Source organism: Populus trichocarpa, chromosome 17 (genome assembly GCF_000002775.5).
Source record: "Populus trichocarpa isolate Nisqually-1 chromosome 17, P.trichocarpa_v4.1, whole genome shotgun sequence".
NCBI classification, from domain to species: domain Eukaryota; kingdom Viridiplantae; phylum Streptophyta; class Magnoliopsida; order Malpighiales; family Salicaceae; genus Populus; species Populus trichocarpa.
Genome location: NC_037301.2, coordinates 3,270,839 through 3,296,032, shown reverse-complemented (window position 1 = coordinate 3,296,032; position 25,194 = coordinate 3,270,839). Strand labels below are relative to the sequence as shown.

General features: G+C 34.4%; 3 long non-coding RNA genes across 4 annotated transcripts in view; 2 read left to right on the top strand and 1 right to left on the bottom strand.

Annotated features, from left to right (window-relative positions):
- The window catches only part of LOC127904471 (uncharacterized), a 117,651-nt gene that overhangs the window by 45,532 nt on the left and 46,925 nt on the right, over positions 1–25,194 (top strand). The gene's annotated exons all lie outside the window — the stretch shown is intronic.
- The window catches only part of LOC127904472 (uncharacterized), an 81,210-nt gene that overhangs the window by 9,336 nt on the left and 46,680 nt on the right, over positions 1–25,194 (bottom strand). The window lies entirely within an intron of this gene.
- The window catches only part of LOC127904470 (uncharacterized), a 56,328-nt gene continuing 39,809 nt past the window's right edge, over positions 8,676–25,194 (top strand). The window contains exon 1 of the long non-coding RNA XR_008057712.1: positions 8,676–8,875. This is a non-coding gene — a long non-coding RNA (uncharacterized LOC127904470). The remainder of the gene's footprint in view (positions 8,876–25,194) is intronic.

The window sequence follows — 25,194 nt, the reverse complement described above, 5'->3', positions numbered from 1 at the left end:
AAGGTTCAAAGGTGCACTCAAAAAGAGGTAGGTTTAGAAAACACACTACCTAATAGATGAGGGCCCAAAGGCACGCTCAAAAGGAGGTAGGGTTATAAAATGCGTTACCTGAGAGATGAGGGCTCAAAGACGCACTAAAAACAGATTTGTTGTTAAGACACTAATCTATTAAAGATCAAAGTAATGCATTATGATTAATATGAATGTATACTTACCTGAAAAATATAGGACCCCTTTCTTCATGGAGTTTTCCTTTTCTTAAAAGTTTGGGCCTCTTTTGTAAGCTTCAATGGCTTTTTCACTCTTGTTTACTAAGTCACTTCTTGTGATCTTGACCTTTGGGAAGAGCATATCATCATGATACTTCTTTATCTACAAACTTTTATCTCAAAGGTCGCTAGCTTTGCCCTATATTTTTTGTTTTTTAAGAAAGGAAATCATAGAGGTAGTCCTATTATGTGTTTTTTGGATTGCCCCCCACCCTGATCATGTCCCCGAGTGTTTAATTCAGGTTTTCTTTGGGGATAAGGTTGTGCGAAATAAGATTTGGTTATTTATAAGGAGTTGTTTTCATGGAGAATTCATAGAAATCTTTTTTATGTTGGTTTAAAGCAAACTTGTTCTAAAAATAATTCAAACGATTCCCATGAACAGGTCCTTATATGGGCTAGGTCAAAATGGGTATAGCCCACGGTCTACATGGTTACTAGCCTAGCCCAACAACCATGTTAATTAACTTTTCTTCATTTTGCATGCAAACAATGATTCTACATGCAAATTGCCATGGTTTTCCAGCAAAATAGGGAGGAGAAAAGGGCTACTTGGTGTGGGGTAGGCTAACTGGCAATGCTGAGAAGGATGATGTGTTGTAAATAAATTGAAATTGTTAACAAATTTTTAAAAGAATAGATTGAAAAATAATCTAAATTATAAGCTTTTTACCTTTTTTGTCTCATTCGCCTAATATGATGCTTTATTACCTTTTTAAATAAAAAATATCTTCAAGAAACCACCAGCATTTGTTTGTTCTCCTCTAAAGCTTGGGAAACAGAGCTTTTCCTTCAATCTACAAGTTAGCCAAGTCTTCATATTTTTATGAGCTATTTGCCTTTTTGTCTCCTCATACTTGCTCAATTAGTTTCAGGTTAACTCACATTTCAGCCTCGCATTTATATTTGTTCTTCTCAAGATTATTTCTTACATTTATATAGTCTAATATGTTGAGATTGTTTGGTATTTATATTATATATGATGTGAAATTAAAAAAAAAACATCTATGATAAGAACACCCTTTCCTAAGCTGAACAGAGAAAACATCTAAATCCCAACCTCCCACGCCTTAGCCATAAGCAACTGTCAACATTGCAAAGATTGAGGAAAAATGTTCAAGGCCATCCCATCTATGATAAGAATTGCAGCTAAACTGTCAAGCAAAGGCTGAGGGAACAACATAATTATTCCATCCCACTAAGCAAAAACAAAAAGTTTTCGTTTGAAAAAAATGAACCAATCATACCTCAAAAGACAGTAAACCAAGAAGAATTTAAAAATCCAAAGACAATAAGCCAAAAAGAATTCAAAAAAGAAATCATGCTGCATAAAAACAAAGAAAACCCATCCAAACCAACCCCAAAAGAAAGGAAGAAAATGATTAAGCAGAACCAAAACAAAAAAAACCTGCAAACAAAATATTTTAAAGCCATTTAGCAAAATAAACTTATCGCATGAAACTAAACATGCACTAAACAATGAAAGAATGATGGCCAAGCAAGGGAAAAGAAAGGACTTGAAGAACCTATTGATGCTGGGACACTTAGGCATACATGGCAGAACGGGAAATTGATCCATGATAATAATGGTTTTGCATGGTTTGCATGGTAATTCATCAATGACAATGTTTATGTTTCTTAAAATGTTAATAAAGTGAGTTAGGCTTTCAATTCTACTTCTTGCTATTCTTTTAAGTGAGCTTACATGGCATATTTTTTAAGAGAAACATAGCAAGAGATGAGACTGTTGGTGTGCATACGATCTATACGCAGCCTAAAATTGCTCACAACAAAGCTCGGGCAATCAATCTAGTAGAGTCTAAACCTAAAAGGGTGAAGTTTAGCTAATTTTCTTAAGTTTATCCAATGTGGTCATTAGTATTAGTATGGAAAGTGATTTGTTTTGAGTATAAATAATATAAAACATTTTAGGATGCAAGTGATTATCCATATTCTTTATCACTATAATTTTCATTGTTTTTGTCCACACAAAATTTCTAGCCGTTAAAAAATACATTGCCTTTCTTGATTTTTTAAGTTCAAACTTCGAGGTAAAAATATGAAAAACTTAGGTTGAGTATTGATAACATCTTCTGCTCTCAAACTACCACAATCTTTATATTTACTGATGGAATTTTCAGTCGGTTTTTTTATTATCATTCCGTTGATAATTAATTTACCAACAAAATCACTGATGGAAATGCTCCATTGGTGAATCTTTCGTCGGTAATTTTTTGTTCGTTAGTAAGTCTGTTGGTAATAAAAAAAATATTATTATCGATGGATTTACTGACAGAAAAAGCGCGCAAAAACAAATATCTGCTTCATTCCGTCGGTATTTTCCTCAGAAAAATACCGTATGTAATTCCGTTGGTAATTATTTAAAAAAATCTATTTTACAAAACTGATAAAATAATTAAATTAATATAAATCAACACTCTATAATACTCAAAATGCTTGGAAAAAAGAAGAAGAAAATCATATGAAAAACAATTCCTACAACAATATTCATACAATTATTAAGAACAAAAACAATTAAAAGAAATAAAAAAACAAATATAGTGAAAAAAACAAGAAAAAAGAAAAATCTTACCTTAATGTGGTTGCAAGTGAAGCTAAGAAGAGGAAAAAAAACAAATTTTTAAAGTATATTAATTAAAAAAGAACTGAGAAGAAAAAAGATGGAAGGAGAAGAATACATACCTGAGCAAGGAGGAGAAGAGAAGGAGTTGAGGAGAGAAGAGAAGAGAAAGAAATGGATATTGATGTTTTTTACATATGAGGGAGAAGAAGAAGAAGAAGAAGAAGAAGAAGAAAAAGAACAAAGGAGCCTCGTTTATTGTGAAATTAGAGATTCTAGGCTTTTTATTGGGGTGTTTTACCGATGATTTTACCGATGGATAATTTAATATTAATATTTTTAATCATTCCGTCAGTGATTACGTTTATAATATTTAATTTAAATTTTTAATTTAATAAATTTTTTTCAGAAATCACCAAATATCACTGACGACTTTTCAATTTATCGGTGATTCCGTCTGTAATATTTAATTTAAAATTGTAATTTAATCAAACTTTTTTAGAAAACTGGCAAATAACACCGATGACTTTTTAATCCGTCAATGATTTTATCTGTAAATAATAGTAATTAACTGTGCAATTGGGAAGTCAACAGTTTAAGAGCTCTTTGGAAAATACCAATAGAATTTTCCGTTGGTGATTCCCTTTGTAATTGACATGATGAACAATGTTCACGGTTTACCAATGATTTTACTAACAGAATTTATTCCGTCGGTAATTTTGTTGGTATAAATGACACATCATTGTTTTTTTTGCTTTGTTTTAATTTTTTTTCCACTGTAATTCCCTCGGTATATACCGAGCGAATATTTCCGTCGGTAAAATCCATCAGAAATTTACCGACGGAAATATTTTCTCGGAATTTCCGTTTGTATTTATTGATTTTCTAGTAGTGTCACATCAACCTCATTCCCTTTTATGTTGCATAATGTCATGGACAGTTGTTCACTTGTGAATGCAAGTGTTGTTAGTCCATCATCTTCAGGCTATAATTTGACATGAAAAGGAATTGCCCACGTGATTACAGGAAAGTGCCTGAAGAATTTCAACATTTTTTCTGCATTTGGAAACATGATAGATTCCTTGGCTCAGTTTTTATTCCTTAAAGTGATAATTTGCCTTACTCACAAGGAGTTTGCTGAAGGTTAAACATGATAGCTTTAGGCCTTACTTTTTATAGCTATTTTTTTTGTGGCCGAGGATGGGATATTAATTTTGCCATGTGACTAGGTGTATTTATACATCTAGGTTTACATAACTAAGGAGTTCTGGTTCATTCATTATATCAAAGTTTACATAACTAATGTACTATATGCTAAGCTAAGATTTTTATATACATCAAGGTTTACACAAAAGGCATACTGCACAATCATGCTAATTTCATTATGCTTAAGTTAAATATTTACATAAGTTTAACAAAGTGGAGTCCTAAAAACTAACGATCTCCCTAGGCATTTGACATACCAGTTCCATAAACAACTTAGTAAGCATACCATTATGTTTACAAAAGAAATATAGATGATCATGTAATGTATACTAATGAAGTATAAATTTTCTATCGAATCCATAAGAATTCTAACAATCAACTTATAATTTGCTTGTAAATCATTTAAAACCCTATAAAACTCATTTGCATATCCTTAATTTGAATACTCTTATTCACTTGCATGAACTGGCTGATTTTACATAGTCCAACCTCGACATTTTTAGACAATTATACTTATCAATTTTCCTAGGTCATTCAAACACGAATACCCTTTACAAATCGAGTCTTATCGATCGTTCCCGAGCGTCCCAACATGGATGTTATTAGCCAAAGCTAATCTTGTAATTCATCTCCTGACAATCCTATCACGGATGCCATTAGCCGAAGCTAATCTTATAATTCATCTCCCGGCAATCCTATCATAGATGCCATTAGCCGCAGCTAATCTTGTAAATACGCTAGACTTTATTTACATTCAACTTGACATTATTGTAATTGCATTCACCAGAAAGACTTTAAATTGCATAAGTGCAAAGAGGAGGGAAAAATCACGCACCTGCTCTGCTTGTCTCGCGACCTCCTCCACGAGAAGATCCAATCTTGGTCGCTCCTCCTGAATCACAAAGAAGTCATTTGTCATGATCCCTTCAACCCAAATGTTATAGAAAATCCATATTCATTCATTACACATATGTTACTTTCTATGCATGTTCATTTCCTCACTATAACATACATACATATATCATGTATATTTTCAGAGTTAGTATATCAACGTGCATGTGTCCGCACGACTCAGTTTATATATATATATATGAAAGTCTAACAGTTATTATTGAAGTCTTGAACTGTTTATGTCTGAACTATTACTGTCTTAGGCCTGAACCGTTATTATCTGAACTGTTATTATCTAAGTCCTGAATTGTTACTGTCTGAACTGTTACTATCTAAATCCTTAATTGTTACTGTCATTGTCTAAGTCCTGAACTGTTACTGTCTGAGCAATTACTGTCTAAATCCTTAATCGTTGAATATATGTAGATCTAAGATTCAAATTAAAGACCTTTGAAGATGCATTTTGATGAAGTCGTGTGTATGTCCTCGACTAATAATTGACATGTAAAATAAATCCCCTGTAGGTGTAGGGGGGCTCTTTAATGCTTTTATAAATTGAAGGAGTTACGTGTGCATTGTCCAACTCTCCAACCAAGAACTACTTAGCTGGTGACTGGGTGTATAAAGACACCCACTCCTTGAATTTACCTTATGGAAAATAAAATTTTTTCCTAGAAAGTTAAAACTATCCCGACAATCAATCATTGCAGGAAGATTGATAAAGGATCAATAAGACGCTGCGAACAACTGCTATACATATGGTTGATTAGCCATATAAAAACCAAAAAACCAATATTTAACAATTTCTAATGGTTTAGTCAAAAAACATTATAAATAGTTAAAGAGGAAGAGTGAAATGATCTAAGTGAAAAAAAATGGAAGACAAAACTCTAGAGAATTCCGCAAGGTGAAGTTAAATGGAAAGCCCCATAGATGAGAGCAACAAATTGTCTGATGGGTTGTGGACAAAGACAATGGGTGCCTTTGATTGTGATAACTAGATATGTTAGTTACGTGCCCGTCTTGGTTGCTAGACAGCTCGGGGACATACAACATGTGTCGAGGACGGCCAAACTATCATGATTCTCTAGGTTATTTAAAGACTAGTCCGCTTTAAAAGTAATCAAGGAAAACATCAAACAAGATTGGAAACTGCTAATATTGATATATATAAAAAAAAAGAATCAGATGGTTTGAGGTTTGAGGGATCCAATCACTATTGAAAAGTACCCGAAGTGAAGAAATCTATCATTGATAAGTACTGTCCCTATGAATCTCGAATTTGAATCTTGGACTTCTCAAGCCACTGAACTAAATAAGAGAAAAAAGATTAACAACGAGAAAGAACTAAGAGAACAACTGGAAAAGCTCCAGGTAGACTCGGGCACTAGTAAAACTTTCAAGATCTCCCTCGAGGAACAACTCCTCACTAAAGAGAAATTAAGGAAGTTTGTGGAGCAACAATTAATGGAAAAAGACAAGAAAGTTGTGTTTTTAGACAAGCAATTGAAAGAGGAAAAAGTGGCCAAAAATCGATCTGAGAAGGAGAGAGGAGAATTAGGAGCAAGTTCGATGCAAACCAATATTGTATTTGAGACATTGAAAGCCAATTTCATTAATTTCTAAGAAAGGACTGATATGTCTTCAAGAGTCCAAGCGGAGTTAGAAAGCTGGATTGAGCAATATGAGTAATTATACAAGGAACATGTAATACTTGAGAGTGAGCGGGCTGAAGCAAAAGTCTAAGGAAAAGCTGTCAAGAATTCCCAAACTGATAAGATCAACATGTTGAAGAGAGAGCTCGACACAGAAGAAATCAAGGAAGAACGTTTGAAAAAATCAATGCTTTCATAAATTGTTAGTTTGTAATGAAATTTACATGTTTTGTAAAATTGTTTTCACAAGAAATTGTGTTGATTAGGCAAGATAAATAATCATGAACAACCACAACGGGTGTAGCCCATAGAAAATTGTGACTGTGGTTTGGGCTATAAAGTTTGTTGTGTTTAACTGCTTTAAGTTTAATCCTTGTCGATGCATAAGTCTAATTGCTGCTACTTTGATTGTTAGAACTTTATGTATCTTGGGTTCGTTTCAGTAGATTTTAGGAGTTGATCTTTTGTGTCGTTTATTCTACCGATAAGACTATGAGAGCTGGGTTACGAACCTAGTGTGGTTCTAGGGTTCATTTTGTTTTTTATATGTGAAATATAATGCTAGAAGTGAGTGATGAATTTCACTACGTATAATTTAGCCTTAAACTGAAGGTTTTTTCTATAAGCTGGTAATTCTAAGGGAATTCGTTGTGATCCTTGTTATGGTTTAGCTAAGAATATTAAGGAAAAAACAACTTTTTTATCATCATAAACGAAGACTATGAAACGTTATGAGACACATTTCTTTTATTACATCAACTCTTTTTAGTTGTTTTTGTTTCTAAGTTTGTGCACTCTTTTTTTCTGCTTGGGTGTCTGTCATGGACTTCCTGGGATCCTTGCATTAATTGAGTTAAATTTTTGCATCTTTGACTTCACTTTTTCATATGAAGTTCCTGTATTGGAAAATCTACATCTTTCTTGAGCTTCTTGTTTTGCTGCATCAGGGTGTAAGTGCTGTACATTTTCATGATTTCAATACTGAAGTCCTTCGATGCCTCACCATTCCCAATGTAAATGCCAATCTTTCAGTAAGATCTCACCGTTCTGCAACAAAAGAGGGAAGTGCTGGTACTGAAGGAGAACTACGTTTCTTTGCTGGTGACTGGAGCCAAGTCCATCTATGTCTTCCTCACGTGCATGAAAAGGAAATGGACCTAAGTTGCAACTCAGGGCACAAATCATGCTCTCAGTAGATAGCCTTTCGTTCTTAATCAGGAGCTATGAATGTAAGTCTGTTTGCTGAAGTTGCAGACGGCTCATCTAATGTTCCAGAAGAGTGGAAGCTCTCGGTTTAGCAGATCAAGGTCTCCAATTAAGTTGAATCAGATCCTCTCAATCTCTAAAGCTAGATGTGGCCACAATATGCTCCTCCCTGTGAGATCAAATTCATTAAGCGATGTACAATATGCTACAAACTTCTCTCATCTCATTTGCTCTCCGCACTACATAAACTTTATTTTATTTTACTTTTTTTCGGAGTTGCGTTAATAAACTAAAACTCTTTGCTTATTTCCTAATCCCTGGCTAGGAAATTAATCAGAAGCTCCCACTTCTCTCCCTTAAGGCCATGATAAAGGTCACTCGTTCTAAAACAAGTACTCTTAAGACTAAAGGTTGGGAGGATTTTAAGGCTTGTGGAACGCATCTCTTTTTTCTTGACCGCTATAGATAGCAATTTGTCAAAACTCTCTTGGTGCGTAAAAGAGAGGTTAGAAATGCCCTATTTATGAGAGTTACATTGTCAATAATATAATCTTAATATATTTTTCATGCCAAACGTAGACCATCCTCACGTGCCCAATATTGTCAAAGCAATTTGTGCGATGGTTAGAGAGATTTTGTCCACATTGTACGATTCTCCTCGACTTTTTTGGATCATGGTTATACATAGTTTTTTTTTTTTTTACCATGATTCTCCATAATATTAGGTTTAAAATTATGTGGTAGAAAGGAAATAGCTAAAAAAGTGCATATAATCTGGGAAGCAAAGAGACAACCACACATTAATTCGAGTTGCTGCAAAAAATAATTGTGCTATAAATGGCAAACACTACATGCATGCTACATATTTATAAAAGCCAGACCTTTCGCATTATTGTCACCAAATCCATATTCAGAAAGGAGCAACACTTATATTGATTGTTGGTGTTTAATGGCATCGTCTAAAGCATTGCTGGTTTTGGGGGTTTTCATGCTCTTAATGACCACATTTGTAGCAGGAGATGTGGTCAATACCATTAGAGACAAGCCACCATACATAAGTTACGAAGGTCTTGGATGTGACCCAAAGAAGAATCCCCGGTGCCGCCTTAACCCAGACCCAGCCCCTTCAGGAAGAGGTTGCAAAGCCGAACATCGATGCAGGGAAGGCTAGCGAGGGGAGCTAGTGAATATTCTACACCTTTGGAAGTAGGCCACCATCATTGAATAAGTTTATTCTTATGGTAGCAATACGATCATCAATGGATGGTTTCTTTTGCTCAAGATGATTATTTCTTCTCCTTTCAATTTCATTTCATGAATTTTTTCACATTATATATTATGTTGTAATAAATATTACATTAACAAATAATCTAAAATACGTGGTAAAAACATTATAGATGTCTAATGTGAAAAGAGAGTTTCACCCTTCTCTACACAAACCAAATAACTTGCAATTATGTTCATATGATCCTTTTCATATGGACACATTTATTTTTTTCAAATTCATTAATTATTTTAACAGTTAAATTACTGCATTTTAGGGGAAAAACAAACTTGCATCCAAGGGCTTTATGTACATTTTTTTTAATGAACAATTATATTAATTTATTGTCCTCATAATAAAAAAAATTTAAAACTTTCTTGTAGGAGCGTTTTTGTCTTTGATTGTTGGTTTTTTTGTTATACTCAGGTGGACTAAGAGGTATTTGGTCTTTTAGTCACACATACACACACAAACACGCACACATGTATATTAAGTACACGCCCTAGCTAGTGGACACCTCATGTGCTCCTCACTTGCAGTGGCAAAACACCGCATTTTGTGACTGCGTTGGAAGCATATATTAACATCATCTTTCTAGTGGTGCAACCTATGTGTGGGGCAAAGCGGTGGATGGTCTCTGGTGGGTTTTCTTTTTCTATTCCTCCATCTTTTCTCTCTTCTCGTTGCCAAGGTATGGTGGTGTCCTATCATTTATTTTTTGTATCCAATTTGAGTCATGAGTCCAAGATTAACCCCATAGAAAGCAAACCCTAAAAATAACAAAGTAAAATTTTAAATCTTCAAAATAATAAGGGATGAAAGTGAATAAAATAAAATAAAAAAGAGATCAAAAACAAAAGAAATAAAAATTAAAAGAATGTGGACTAAATTTGATATAAAAATAATTTGAGATCAAATACTGAGGGATGAAATTAAAAACAAAATTCAATTAGAAAAAAGATTATAAAAAATTAAAAAAAAATAAAAAAATAAGGTTAAAATAACACCATTATATTTTGACAAAAAAAAGAGAGAATAAGAAATAAATCCATCAAACCCAACCACCGCACCAAGATTAGGGTTTCTCTTTTGAAAATGATATGGTGCTGTTATTTGTTTTTTATCTCTCTACTTTCTAGCTTTCTTAAAACGGTCCCTGAATTTCAAAATCCTTTTAATTAAAGTCAAAATCATTTATAAGAACAAAAAATTATTCAATTAAGCCCTTGATTGAACTAATAAAACCTCCCTAATTATGCCAAATTGATAATTTTGGTCCTTAGTCTTTTAATTCCTTCAATTACAATAGATTTTAATTCAATGAAACCCTTGAAAAATTCATTTTGTCCAATTAAAACCTGAAAAAGTTTCATCCAATCAACTTTTAAAATATATTTTTGGATTTTCTAGTTTCGTGATTTTTTTGGAAGAATTTTGATTTTTTTAAAAACAAATTAGGGGTAACAATTGAGTTATAACCATAATGATTTCATAGGATATTAGGAGACTAACTGATAATGAATCTAACTAGGTTAGCAAGCTTAGGTTTTTGTCAGAACCTAACAACATGTCAATGTTGTCAATTGAGTCTAGTTCCTAGAACAATGATTGTACCCATGCCCTAGCCATGCAACTGTCAACATTGCAAAGATTGAGAAAAAATATTCAAGAACATCCCATCTATGATAAGAATTGCAACTAAACTGTCATGCAAAGGCTAAAAGAACAACAAAATTATTCCATCCCACCAAGCAAAAACAAAAAGTTTTCGTTTTAAAAAATGAACCAATTATACCTCCAAAGACTGTAAACCAAGAAGAATTTAAAAATCCAAAGACAGTAAGCCAAAAAGAATCCATAAAAGAAATCATGCTGCATAAAAACAAAGGAAACCCATCCAAACCAACCCCAAAAGAAAGGGAAAAAACGATTAAACAGAACTGAAACAAAAACAAAAACTAGAAACAAAATATTTTGAAGCCATTTAGCAAGATAAACTTATCGCATGAAACTAAACATGCATTAAACAATGAAAGAATAGAGAACACAGTGAAATATGGAAGCTGTTGGATTTAATTGTTTTTGGGACAGACTCCAACAACAATGAAACAAAACAATAATGAAATCACCAGGAACAAACAACTTCAGCAAGCAAAAAACTTACATAGCAAAATCATTCTCAGAAAATATTGTCAATTGTCTTTAACACAGGAGTTAAGCCAGAAATGAATAAATATGGCAAGAATCCAACACTAGTAGCTAACTAATACTTCAACAACAATTTGAAGCCCAATTAAACACGCAGTAAAGAATGTTGGCCAAGCAAGGGAAAAGAAAGGAATTGAAGAACCCATTGATGCTCAGACACTTAGGCAACCAAAGCAGAATGAGAAATTGTTCCGTGATAATAATGGTTTTGCATGGTTTGCTTGTTAATTAATCAATGATAATGTTTATGTTTCTTAAAATGTTAATAAAGTGAGTTAGGCTTTCAATTCTACTTCTTCTTATTCTTTTAAGTGAGTGTACATGACATATTTTTTAAGAGAAATAAAGCAAGAGATAAGATTGTTGGTGTGCATATGATCTACACGCAGTCTAAAATTGCCTACAACAAAGCTCGGGCAATCAATCTAGTATAGTCTAAACCTAAAAGGGTGAAGTTTAGCTAATTTTCTCAAGTTTATCCAATGTGGTCATTAGTATGGAAAGTGATTTGTTTTGAGTATAAATAATATAAAATGCATTTTAGAATGCAAGTGATTATCCATATTCTATATCACTATAATTTTCAATCTTTTTGTCCACGCAAAATTTCTAGCGGTTAAAACATATGTTGCCTTTCTTGATTTTTCAAGTTCAAACTTCGAGGTAAAAATATGAAAAACTTAGGTTGAGTATTGATATATCAATTGCACATTAGATAGTGCATTAGGCAATACATTGTGCACACATCACCATAGTTGAGTTTAAAACTCAGAATAGTTTAATAAATGAAAATAATGTAAATATATTATTTCAAAGATATGCTAGTAATGAAACTCAAATTTACGATCAAATGAATATTTTTCTTACCATTTGAATCTAAGAGTTTATTTGAGGTTGCGGTTGAACTGTTATTTCATTATTTTTTTGATATTTTTTTCTTAAAATTATAAAAGTCTCAACACTAGTTGCAAGCATTAAACACACAAGATAATCTTGAACTTGGTATGTATCTGCTGTAGTCTCTTGGCATACATCAAGTTTCGGCATTTGTACTCAATAAATCTCTTGTGAGATACCAACAGTTTCATCATTAATAGTGCAAGCTTAGCAGAATTCCAGAAAGAGCAGAGTTTAGTAATCAAATGTGTGGAAAAAACACCAGATAACAATGTTTGAAACTACATTTCTTTTAATTGATAAAGGTATATGTATAATACAAGAAGGCAATGAAATACACGGAAATAAGAAGCGAAAATATATAAATGAATGAAAAACACCAGAAGCAAACAACACAACTCCTCACACTTTTGAACTATTCTTGAAGTATCTTAAACATAAATACTAATTAATTTTTAAACTAAATGAATATCTTAAACACCAGAAGCAAATAGCACAACTCCTCACCCAAATTTTTACATTATTTTCATGTCCAATGTCTAGTTCCATTCTTTTTTTGATCAAAATGTAAGTATGTATAAAAGATCAAAATATACAAAGCTGAAGAACTAGCAAGTTCATATACAAGGATATACAAAAGGGAACATACAAAAGGGAACAGGCTCCCTGACAAAACATTTACATCAAGCTCATCTAAAAAGAGTTATCGAATCAAAGGGAGGAGCTAACATTGGTTAAGTGGAGAACCGAATCTAAGATGAGGTGCCCGACCTAACCAAAAAGCAAAAGGCAAGGAAAAATAGCATTGCTTAGCAGCAACCAAACACAAGACACGCATAGTGGAAAGCCAGGACTGCTTCAAAGCAGGTAGCAAAAGGAACGCAACATACATTATACACAAAGAGAGAAAAACAACAAAAACAAAGCGAGGAAGTTCCATTCTTTTTTCCTCATCTAAGCTTTTTTTTCATAGTTGAAAACCCATAAACACCAAGTTTAGGGGTTTTCTTAAACCTTATAAGCATTAATTTATAACCTATAAACATTCTCTAACAACAATAGTGAGAGAAAAGATTGATAAAGGCCTTTTTAGCCATGCAATAACAACTAATGGTTGTTCCTATTCTATTAGCACTACTAGTGCCACCAACCATTCCTCTTTAAATGAAAACCACCCTTTTGTACCTCTATTTAAAGTGCATAAATAATTTTCTTTAGATAAGAATGTAATTAACTTGATAATGAGAACAGTGAAAGAAAAAAAAAACCATTACTCCTCCATCCCCTAAACAAGTTCTTATTATGTTGAAAAAAAATTAGGAAGTCAAGGTTCGAAACAAAAGAGAGGGTGAGTGAAGAAATGGTTGGAATGTCATTGCAATTAGAGGATCATCAAAAGGGATATCATGTAAAAGGTTTACACTTCTAGATGAATTTAGTTAGTCTTGAACCTAAATGCCCCTACTAAGGTATAAGGTCAAAGTGGTTTAACATCCTGAGCATAACTATTATGACCACCAAGTCCAAACCTCTGCCCTTGTTCCATATATCTTGATCATTAAAATATCTAAGGAATTTATCTTTATAAAGATGAATTTGAATAGTTATGATGGTTTGAGTTACCCTTGATAACACATGTAAAATATAAGTGGTACTCTTAAGTTAATAATCTAAATAATGAATACTAAGTGAAAACACCTCCCCGTTATTTTTAGAGGCTCAACGATAAAATGGTACAATAATTTGCACCTCAAGTCCATACTTCATTTTGAGGGCCTATGTTTTGAACTCGTCACTCAACACTGCCAAGAAAAGTTCCACTAATGTTTTTTAATCATCACATAAATGAAAAATAAGAGTACCAAAGCTTACCTCTCTAGCTTTATCAATAAAGTACTAAGAGTTGATGGCTTATGGAGTTAGTGGCCATGTAAACCTCGAAAGACAAGAAGTATTATGCTAATCTATAAAGTGAGTTCTATACTGTTTTAGAAAGAAATCTCTTTCAAGTAAATTATGTAATAGAGATCTAAATTTACTTAAAAGATGTTAATGATGCAAGATAGGCTCACCTTTATTTGTTAAGGTTAAAGAAGAAGACAATCTAAAAAGACAAGTCTCTATATAATTTACAAATCCCAAAGAAAACATTAAAAGGTCTATTCACAACCGTTTAGATTTTTTAGCTTTAAACTACCTCTCTAAATATCACTCAAATGGAAATATATGTTATCATATAAAGAGAAAATTATAATTTTTCCAACCTTTCCATGAAAGATGCCCCAATATCACAATCCATAAAATACTATCTTTTATACTAAGACCTCGTGAAATTGATGATTGCTTTATACTAATGAAGGAGATATAAAGTCTAATAATGAAAGGCTACTTTAAACAATTTATAAAAGATTAGACCAACTCATACTAGAACTGAGGAGAGCCAAGTGAGTATCTTAACCTTTATACAAAGTTTAACTTCGTTCTAGACAAGTTCTCAGTAGAGGAAGACTTTAATAAAAATAAGGAAGTTAAATAGAAAGCATATTCTCACCATCTTATAAACACCAAATCATTGGTATAAACCTATCATTCATCACCACCACCATCCTTTCTAATCACTAAATACATTGAGTCCTTATGGATAATAGTAGCATTGATCATAAGTGTTTTCTCCAAATAGGTCTTTCGCCTAATAAAGATTAATACCTCCAAGTTATGCTCGATCAAGACTTTTTTAATAGGGATAAAGAGAGAGAAAAGTAAATATAAAGGGAGCTATTAAGATACTCGTTACCACGAGCACGTACCCTTAGTGCAAAATATTCTACTAAATCTTCATGGTCATTAAAATAAACCTAGCATACAATACCATTATTAGAAGACCCCTCCTTCATGACATTAATATAACCATTAACACTAAGTGTCTAACTTTAAAGTTCCCTACAAAGGACAACGTGGTTACGATTAGTGGCAACCAATTAATCTTTTATAAATACATCTTTTCGTGTCTAAAAATGAAGAAAACCATCATGTTTAATAACCAAAAAGGTTTGACATTAAAGAGAAGAGAAAGTTCGACTAAATTCATTAGAGAATTGCAGGATATGGTTTTAAAGGAGGAATATCTAGACTCTTTAATGAAGATTGGTTCAACTTTAATGGTTGAATAAAGTGAACTTGTTGAGATCCTAAAAATTAAAAGATTGATTTCATTTTAGGTTGGTGGATATTCTTAGAATCATCTAAGACAAAAAGACTTAATATCAATTTTTTTTCTTATATTTGTTAGAAGAAAAAGAGTTTTGAAGGGTGAAAAAAAAAAGACGATATCCAATAAAGTGGTAAACTTCTAAAAGTGAGAATCATTCAAGAAGTCATATACTCTTATTTGGTTTGCCAATGTCACCGACTTCAACAAGTCTTGCTTGAAAGATAACTTCTTTCTTATTAATATTGATATGATGATTGACTCAATCATTGATTTTGAGTTCTTTGGATGACAAATCTAGCTACTATAAGATACCCAAGTACCCCTATGATGAGAAACAAAAACAACCTTTTTCATCATAAATAGATGAACATATTATTATAAAGCCATACCTTTCAACCTCAATAACATAAGGAAAACCTATTAGATGATGGTGGATAAGGTATTTGGCGACTAGTTAGGTAGGAATATAAAGACCTATGTGGATGACATGCTAGTTAAATATATGAGTTTTAAAAAGCACATTGAGGCCTACAAGAGGTATTCTTAGTTCTTATAAAAATACTAGAGAAATATAAGTTGTTTTAAGTATGTATTTTTTATTTGTGAAGTAAATTATTAGGGTTACTTGTAAGCGTCAAAAGGATTAATCATAACCTTGAGCTAGAAAGTTCAGGCCATTCTATACATGATCATCCCTAATTATTGAAAGATGTATGAAAGTTTCCTAGTCGACAAGTTGTCCTGAATTACTTCATTTCCCAGATAGAAAAACAATGACTTGTTTTTTTTTTGCTCCTTTAAAATATCAGTAACTTTTAATGGACTCTAATGTGTGAAAAAGTAATTGAAAAGCTAAAAGTCTTCCTATCTTTTTTGTATAACTTATCACAATCAATGGAAAAGAATACTATTTTGTCTATATTTAAAGGTATGTGATATTATTGCTAGTTAGGCTTTATAATATATAGAAAAAAAGGTATCTAAAGGCGGAAAAAATGGTCTTCGTATTGGTTAGCACATTTAGGAAATTCATCCCTACTTTTAGGCTCACCTAATTATAGTGCTTTCCGATAAGCTATTTAGATAGATCCTCTATAAACCAAACATACAAGGGCAGTGAGTCCATTAGACCATCAAGTTGGTAGAATTTGGACTACAATATAAGATTTAACTAATCATTAAGGCTCAGGCTCTCACTGACTTTAAATTGAATGTTCCTTCAATGATTTTAGGATAAAGAAATAAACAAGCTCCAATTATTAAGAGAAAGAAATTGTTTATAGATGATGCCTCTAACATTCATAAGAGTGGCACTAATATAGTCTTTATTTGTTCAAATCAATATATATATAAGTTCATCTCTTTCAATAATATGATAAAATGAGCTCAACCCAATATAAGCCTTAAAAGCTTACACTCTTCAAGTATAAATATAAGGATAATATATAGTAAGGGAGCCATCTATATATAAGTACCACTAATGGGCATTAAAATACCTCAAATCATCTAAAATATAGGGGGGAAATATCATAATCTCACAAATGCTAATGAAAAACAAAACATATAGGAAGATCTCTTGTTAAAAATTTGGTAACACCAATCTTATTGATCTCTTATTGGGGTATATATACAAGTCTTGGATAAGCCAAACACCAAAGATAAAATTACTTGATGATCTACTTTATGGCCTAAAATTCTTCGTGAATATCATTATAGAAAGATACTTAAATGATGAAGAGATCTCATCAGTCACAATAGATAAACATTTATATAGAATGTTATATTTATCAGGGGGGCTTGATTACAAAATTGCAAAAAATCCAATGACCAAATCAGAAATGTTCATTTTGAATGTTAAAACGGTGTCATTTCCTTGACAACTGTTCATTACCTTCTTCATCTACAACGGTCTCGACAGTAGAAGAAAGTGGAGCTGCTTCAATTAGGGGAGCATGTCCCACGGCTGATATCCCTCGTCACCATAATGCACGTCGGCCGTTACAATCTTCCTGCAATAACCACGGAAATGCATGCATTCTCGGGCTATAAAAGCCAGAGGAGAGATGGACAGAAGGGGGAGAAAAGAGAGAGAGGGAGAGCGTAAGAGAGTAGAAAACATAGAGAGGGAGAGTGTGAGGAAGAGAAGAGGAGTAATAGAGGAAATACAAGGGTGATAGAGCGGAACATGGGAGAAGAACTAAAGAAAAGAAACAGAGAGAATGAGAGAACCAGACGCAGAAAGAGGAGAAAAGAGACGGACATGAGGAGAAGATAGAACGGAAAGGAAGCTAGACGTAGGAAGTGGCATCATAGCTTCTTCCCAGAATCCTAACGACAAGCTCAGGAAGGACTTCTCCCAGCAATGGCTAGGAACTAGGTAAGCTTTTCACTCATTCTACTTCCATTTATAATTGCACAAACACTGTGCATGTGAAATTTAATTACATTGTGGCTGTAGTAGGCATGTGTGAATTATTCATGCATGCTTGCGGTTAAAAGCCAATCAGGTCACTGGCTTGGCCTAGTGACCTAGCTAGGCTTGCTGAGTCCAGCCCAGCCACATGGGTCGAGCTGGGCCCAGCTAAAAAATAAATAAAAGGAAATTTTCTTCAAAAATTATTTTAAAAAATCTATGATTTTCCTACTGAATTTTTCTTAGTATTGGTTTGTATTTTTATACCGTAAAGATATAAATCCAGTATTAAAACACCCGGTTTTCATTAAAACTTTGCAAAAAAAAAAAAAAAATGTGTCTTGCTTTCTTGCATATGGCCGAGTTCCTCAAAGACAAAATCAAAAAATCATATTGTATTTTTTAAAAAAAGGTTTTAGCATGCATTTTGGCTTTAATAACCAGATTATTAAAGTCATGAGAACTAGGTCAATATTTCAAAAATAACAAAAAAAACCTATTTTGTTTTCTTTTAATATTAAGGATTATGCGTTTATACGTAAGGCACATTCTTGATATTAAAAAGGTAGTTCTTTTAATGATGTTAGAACCAAGGTTGTCAAAAACGCTTTTTTGACACGACACGGAACATACAATATAAACTCGAATCGTAAACTCGAATCGTAAAATCGTAAAATCGCAAGTAAAAATTTTTAACTAAAAATCGTAAAATCGCAGTTCAAAAAATAGAGAGCATTAATGTTGAATTATCCTGCAGTTCACATATACATGTTATATCCTGCAGTTCAATACACTTGAACACAAATTAATCAAACATACTAAAGATTGACAAAAAAGGAAAAGACATTATAGACCCAATAGCAGTTCTCTTTAATTCCACCTATCCCTTCTCTCTAAAAAAATAATCATTGTCAATCAAAACACTGAACACGCCCCATTCTTGTTCAACAGCATTAGAAAACCTACCCAAAGACAATGAGAACTGAGGAGTTAGCGATCAGTGACTGCCCTAAAATAGCATCAAAATAAAGTGTATCAGAGACATAATAGCCTGATGTCCCACTTCCATCTCCATATTGGGATGTATAACTGCACTGATCAGTCTGAGAAGAGCATTGGGTTGCTGTGGTTTGAACTGCTGAAGTGCAGATTGGGTTTGAACAGCCGCCCAGCAGTTGATGAGCTGTTGGAATCAAAGAAATTGAGCTGAATCTGCAAAACACAAACATCATACCACAGGAAGTTGAACCTTAGTTTTAAGTTTTCCAATTCTGCAAATGTATAGAAAGACTAATGACAAGGCAACGAAAGAGAGTTTACTCCAAGGCCACTAGTACGCGGGCAGTTTGTTGCAGGAATTGTAGCAGACCCACAAGACATCACTTCCAGTATTAATCTGCACATTGAATTCTCTAGGAGGAGAGCCCAATTTCACTTTTGTAAAATAAAGTCTAAGCAAAAGAAAAAAGACAAGAATCAAAGAATATCAAGGCGTATAATCATCAAGTACTAAAAAATTACTAGTTATCAGATTCCATCCTAAAAAGAATGTGGAACAGCACACAAAACTGAAGAGAACCAAGACAGATATATTACAAGGTCTCTGAAGTTCCTGTGACCCACCCTGATTGCAATGGAAACCCAAAAGGAAAGAACAGCAAAATTAGTCAATAATATAATAATTTAAGCACACAATATAAATAACAACAAAAATCAATCTTTTTGGATACAAACAAAAGCAAAGAATCAATCTTTACTAAATATAATTAAACCAACATGCACAAAAATCCCATTTCGTTTCCTTTTCTTCCATTTTTAGCTCATTACTGCCATGAAGCGGGACAATCGCTAAGAAAACAACCCCTGCATAGACCCAAGATTTCTCGTTGATCTGAGTTGAAAGAATCACAAGCAATATCCACCACAATCTCATTTTAAGTGTGCTTGTGAGCAAGAAATGCATGAATACTAATTTACCAACTCTAAACAAAACTCATCACTGTGAGTTCATTAAATAGCACTGAAATGAGACTTTTTACCTCCAAGAATGCAATTCAATCATAGAAAGGAGCCTTACAACTAGGAAAGAGGGGTGGCGATAAAATTACTCGACGAGGTAAGGATCAGAGGAACCTTGGACAGAGAAGTCGACAACACCACCAACAAAGCCTTGTAAAAGACGGGCGTGTCTGAGTCGATCTCGAGCTTTGAGTTGATGGAGTTCAAGACCGTGGTTGTTTAAAGGAAAAGCCCTCTCCAGATGGAGAAGACTAGCACAGTAAACCGCCGACACAGACATGAATGATACTAGTATAATGACGAGGAAAGGGGGCCATAAACCCCGCATTTTTGGTGGGTTCTCTTGTTTCTTAGAGAGTGTTAAAGAAAGAGATCGAAGAGGCCCTGTTCTTGGTTGTGATGGTTCTTGCTTCTGCGCATTTAGAAAGGGGGGGGAGAGAGGTAGAGATGGTGAATCTGCTGGGGAAAGGGGAAAAGGGAAAGGGACGAAGGGTGGAGTCACTGGAGTGTCGGTCACGGGTTGGGTAGGGACTGGGAAAAGGGGGTGCTGAGTCAGCACATACACAAGTTTTAAATTTCACGTGAAATCATGAAATCGGACCGAGTTTTACGTTTTTTACGGGTTGACCCGATTTTATGCGAGTTTGACCGGGTTTGACCGATTTTACCGGTTTTCGAGTTTTAAACCTGATTTTACACGTTTTATGCCTTTTGACTCGTAAAATCGGTGATTTTACGAGTCAAAACTCGTTTTTAACAACCATGGTTAGAACGGTTAGGTTTAACCTGATAAGATAAGGATCTCCTTACCGAGGAAGACAAGAAAACAATGCAGCTTACCTTAGGTCGGGCGTAATTGGGGTGCCAATACCTTTCTTTTACGCAACCAGTCCCCATACCCGATCTCTAAGACCAGTTAAAGTTCCTAATGACCAAAATACTAGGTGGCGACTCTCATTCTATTTTTCCTCGAATAAAAGACAAGAATTCCTTATCTCTCCCTATTTCCAAGATAAAAGATGTATTAATTACATATTTATACAAAGTGTTAAATATATAAAATTCAAATGCTTAACAGAACTCGAATTCAATTTCTATTTTTGCATTTCAAAACATGAGAAAGATGTTTTTTTTTTTGGTAAAAAGTATGCTTAGAAAACTTTTAGGATTTGGTCATATGCATGAAAACAAAACATTTTTTTTTGTTTTTTTAAAAGAGAAAATTAATTTAAAAAAATTTTGAGATTTTTTTTTAATCTTCAATTTTTTTAAGAAATGTTTCGGAGAAAACCAAGTATTTTAATACCAGATATGTATCTTACAGTTTAAATATACAAATCGATATTATGCAAAATTATTAGAAAAACATACGAGAAAATCACAATTTTTTTTTAAAGGGCCTTTGAAATTTTTTTTATTTATATATGGGTTGGGATGAGGTAGGTCCAGCCCGACCCAATCGAGTTGGGCCGATAGGTGGCCTAACAAACCCTTATGCTTTTTTGGGAGGTGGGCTGGGCCGAAATGGGTCCAACCCATGATCCACATGGTTGCTGGCCCGGCTCAGCAATGCAAACAGAACAATGGTTTTGCATGCAAATTGCCATGGTTTTCTAGCAAAATAGGGAGGAGAAGAGGGCTCCCTGATGTGAGGGGTGGCTAACTAGCAGTGCTGGGAATGTCCATGTGATATTGGTGGCGGCACTGGCGGCAAAGGCGTGAAGAAAGAAAAGGAAGAAGATGGTTGGCAGATAAGAAGAAAAAAACTAGGAAGAAAAGCTGATTTTTCACCAACTTTGGGCTTTGATTTCTTCTTACTCAATGCATGGAATCCACCCCTATTTATAGGGTATGGAAGAGGGACATCTTGTTTTTATTGGTGCCAAATCTTGGCCCTTAATTTGATCCAGAAAGATTCCAACCATTTGTTTAGAGTTGCTATCATGGCCTAAGAAAGTTAGCTGCTGAAAGCTGGTCGGGTTGGCCATTTTAGCGTAGTGTCGCGACTGCTGTAGGGATAATTTTCTAGCGAGACCTACTTTGGGGTGTAGTACAATGTCAGCCTATTATGATGGTGTATTGTTTGTCCGGTTTGGTTGAGAAAATAATCATTAAATGCCCTTGAAAAGTAGGCACCTGAACAACTTTTTAGGCCAAATGAAGAAGACAATGAATAATAACAAGACGACGCGTCGTTTAAGATATTTTGTAAGATACTTCACACTTTGAAAGTTTGAAGCCAATCAAGGGTGTAATTAGAGATAAGTCACAAATTGAAGGACTAAAGCGCAATTGGCAGAAAAGTTACTATTCATTTCTTCTCCAGCGAGGCTGCCCGAGGGGCCTCCTTTCCAAGGCGTTTGACGCCTCGTTTCTTCCCCAAATTAGATGAAACCTGCATGAAAATGATCCTGTGATACCTGAATACACGCTAGTATAAACCGTTCGGGCTTATCGAGGCTGCAGAGGTGGTGGCACCGCCCCAAAGTAGCCAACCCGACCAGCCATTTTCCGGCACAAAACTAGCAGTTCATCATTGCTTCTTTGAAGCAATGGTTGGAGTGCTTTCGGGTCGAATCAAAGGTTGACATTTGGCACTAGAACAGAAAAAGTGTCCCTCGTCCACCACCAATAAATAGATGTGATTTGCATGCTCCAAGGAGAGAAAAATTCTGGTCAAAAGACAACCAAAAAACCAGCCTCCAATACTCGGTTTCTGCTGCCAGTAGAACCTCTCTTTCTCTCCACCGCGGCGTTCAGCCACCAACATCGTCACCACCGAATTGAACACCTCCATCTCCATCACAAGAAACTGCCTGACCACCTCATATAGTGAGCGCGCCGCCGAGCCTCTCTCCTCTGCAACTTTTCTTCTTCCTTCACCAGCAACCAACACTAGCCACCATTCCCTCCACCGAAGCCTACTAAGCCACCAGCCGTATCTCCTTATCGCAGCCAAGCTTCCACCATAGGTCAGCCTCCTTCCCCTTCCCTTTCTTCTTCTTCTTCTTTTTTAGCGGATGCTCTATTGTTGACATTGCACAGTAGAGAGTAATCCACTGTTCATTAAAAAAAATTAAAAAAATCCAAAAATCTTTCTAAAAAATTTTGTGATTTTCTCGTGTATCTTTCTATCTACTTTGCATAATATTGGCTAGTATTTTTATACCGTAAAGATACAAATCCGGTATTAAAATACCTGCTTTTCGTCAAAACATTGCAAAAAAAATTATAAAACAAAAAAAAATATTTTGTTTTCATGCATACGCCCAAGTCTCTCAAAGATAAAAAAAAAATTATATCGTTTTTTTATATACATAAAACAAAAAAAAATCAAAAATATATTTTAACATATATTTTAGCTTTAATAACAAGTTTATTATAGCCATGAGAACTAGGCCAATATTTCAAAAATTTCAAAAAAATATTTTTCTTTTCTTTTAGTATCTAGGATTATGAATTTATACGTAAAACGTATTCCTGATATTAAAAAGGTAGTGGTTTTTTATAGACATTAGAACGGATAGGGTTTTACCCGATAAGATAAGGATCTTATTACGGAGAAGGACTTTTCTTAAACCTTAGATATACCAACAATTAGAAATATAATAACACCTTAGCTTTTTATCAGATAATCAAACAATGCAGCTTACCTTAGGTAAGGCGTATTTGGAGTGCTAATACCTTCCTTTTACATAACTAGTCCCTGTACTCGATCTCTGAGACCAGTTAGGGTTCCTAGTGACCAAAATACTAAGTGGCGATTGCATTTCCCGCTTTCCAGTGATTAAAGACAAGGAATCCTTGTCTCCCCATATTTCTCAATTTCCAGATACTTACCTAAGATAGGAACATTCGTCGCAACACCTCACACGTGTGACAATATTTTATTTTTTAAAATATGAACTGAATTCTATGCAAATTAAAACATTTAATTTTTTGTTTTTTTAATTCCTTTTTTTGTCTTTTTTGGTTTTTTATCATTTAAAAACAAAAAAAAAAAGCACACACACACATCACTATTTTTAGTCTCACACCCATAATTACATATTATAAAATAATAAAAATCAAACACATTATACAATTCAAAAATTACAAAATAAACCCTAAAAATCTAGGAACTGTTGGGAAGTCTTCTAAACCACCAGAACAGTGGTGGCGTGTCCTCTCCACGCACGGCAGCCATTGGCAGCGCGTGAAGGGGACTGGGTGGATCTGGAATGACTTCCTCCCTTCTTGCTTTCCTCGTCGGCGGTGACCTGCAAAACAAGAAAAACACAAGCAAACTTTCCGGTTCTTTCTCCTTTTTTAGATCTATTCTCGGTCTTCTTTCTTCCTCTTGATTTTCTGTTCTTTCCTTCTTCTTCAGATGGAAGATCTGATGGTTGTGGAGAAGGAAAGGTGTGCGGCTTGTGGGGAATGGCTACGAGTTTGTGAGCTACTTGTGGTCAGTTGCAGAAGATGAAGAAAAGCGGGGGCTGTTTTGGCTGGTCTGTGGCCATTGCTGTTGAGGAGACCAAAGGAGAAGAAGACCCCGCTGAGGGGAAGGCTTCGGTGTTAATAGTAGGTTTCTTTCGGGTTGTGAGATGAAGAGATCGAGGAACATGGAGAGGCGGCTGTGGTTGAAGAGAGTGAGGGGAAAGATCTAGCTTGGTGTTATGGGTGGAATGGAAATGGCTTCCCCTATTACTAATCTTAGTCTTAATTTGGTTAATTGGTGGAGATTGCAATCAGATATCAATTGGATAGATGAAGAAGAAGTGAAAATTGTATAGAAACAAGAAATGATTCACCCGAATCTCTCTCCATGCGTTTCTTGCATTACAATTTTTCTACGTAATTTCTATTTTGTTCCAACCAATTATATACACACACAATTTGGTTGTTCCGAAACTTAAGGGTAATATTCCTTATTATATGTGTCTCCTAATAATATTGCAAAATAAACTAAAACGGTGCGTTTAGTCGTTGGGTAAGTTCCCGCTCTGATCTTTGATTTAAATTCCCCCTGTTCCTATTATTGTTTGTCCCTTATCTTCATCTCCTATAGTTTCATCAGTTACAACATGTGACAAATCTTCCCCCATTGAATTAACCTTATTATCAAGGTTAAAGTGTGGAAAACGAGTTGCGATTTCCTCTGCATATTCCCAAGTAGCATCTGCAGGTGAGAAACCCCTCCAATGAATTAATATTTGAGTAGCGGCCTGATTCTTTCTCTTCACGATGCGTCTGTCCATTGTTGCTTGTGGTTGTAATACAGGGTTTGGAGACATTTGTGGCAGGGTAGTCTGCACTGGTTGGCTCCCGACATGCCTCTTAAGTTGTGAAACGTGGAACACTAGGTGTATGGTCGAGGAAGGTGGAAGTTCTA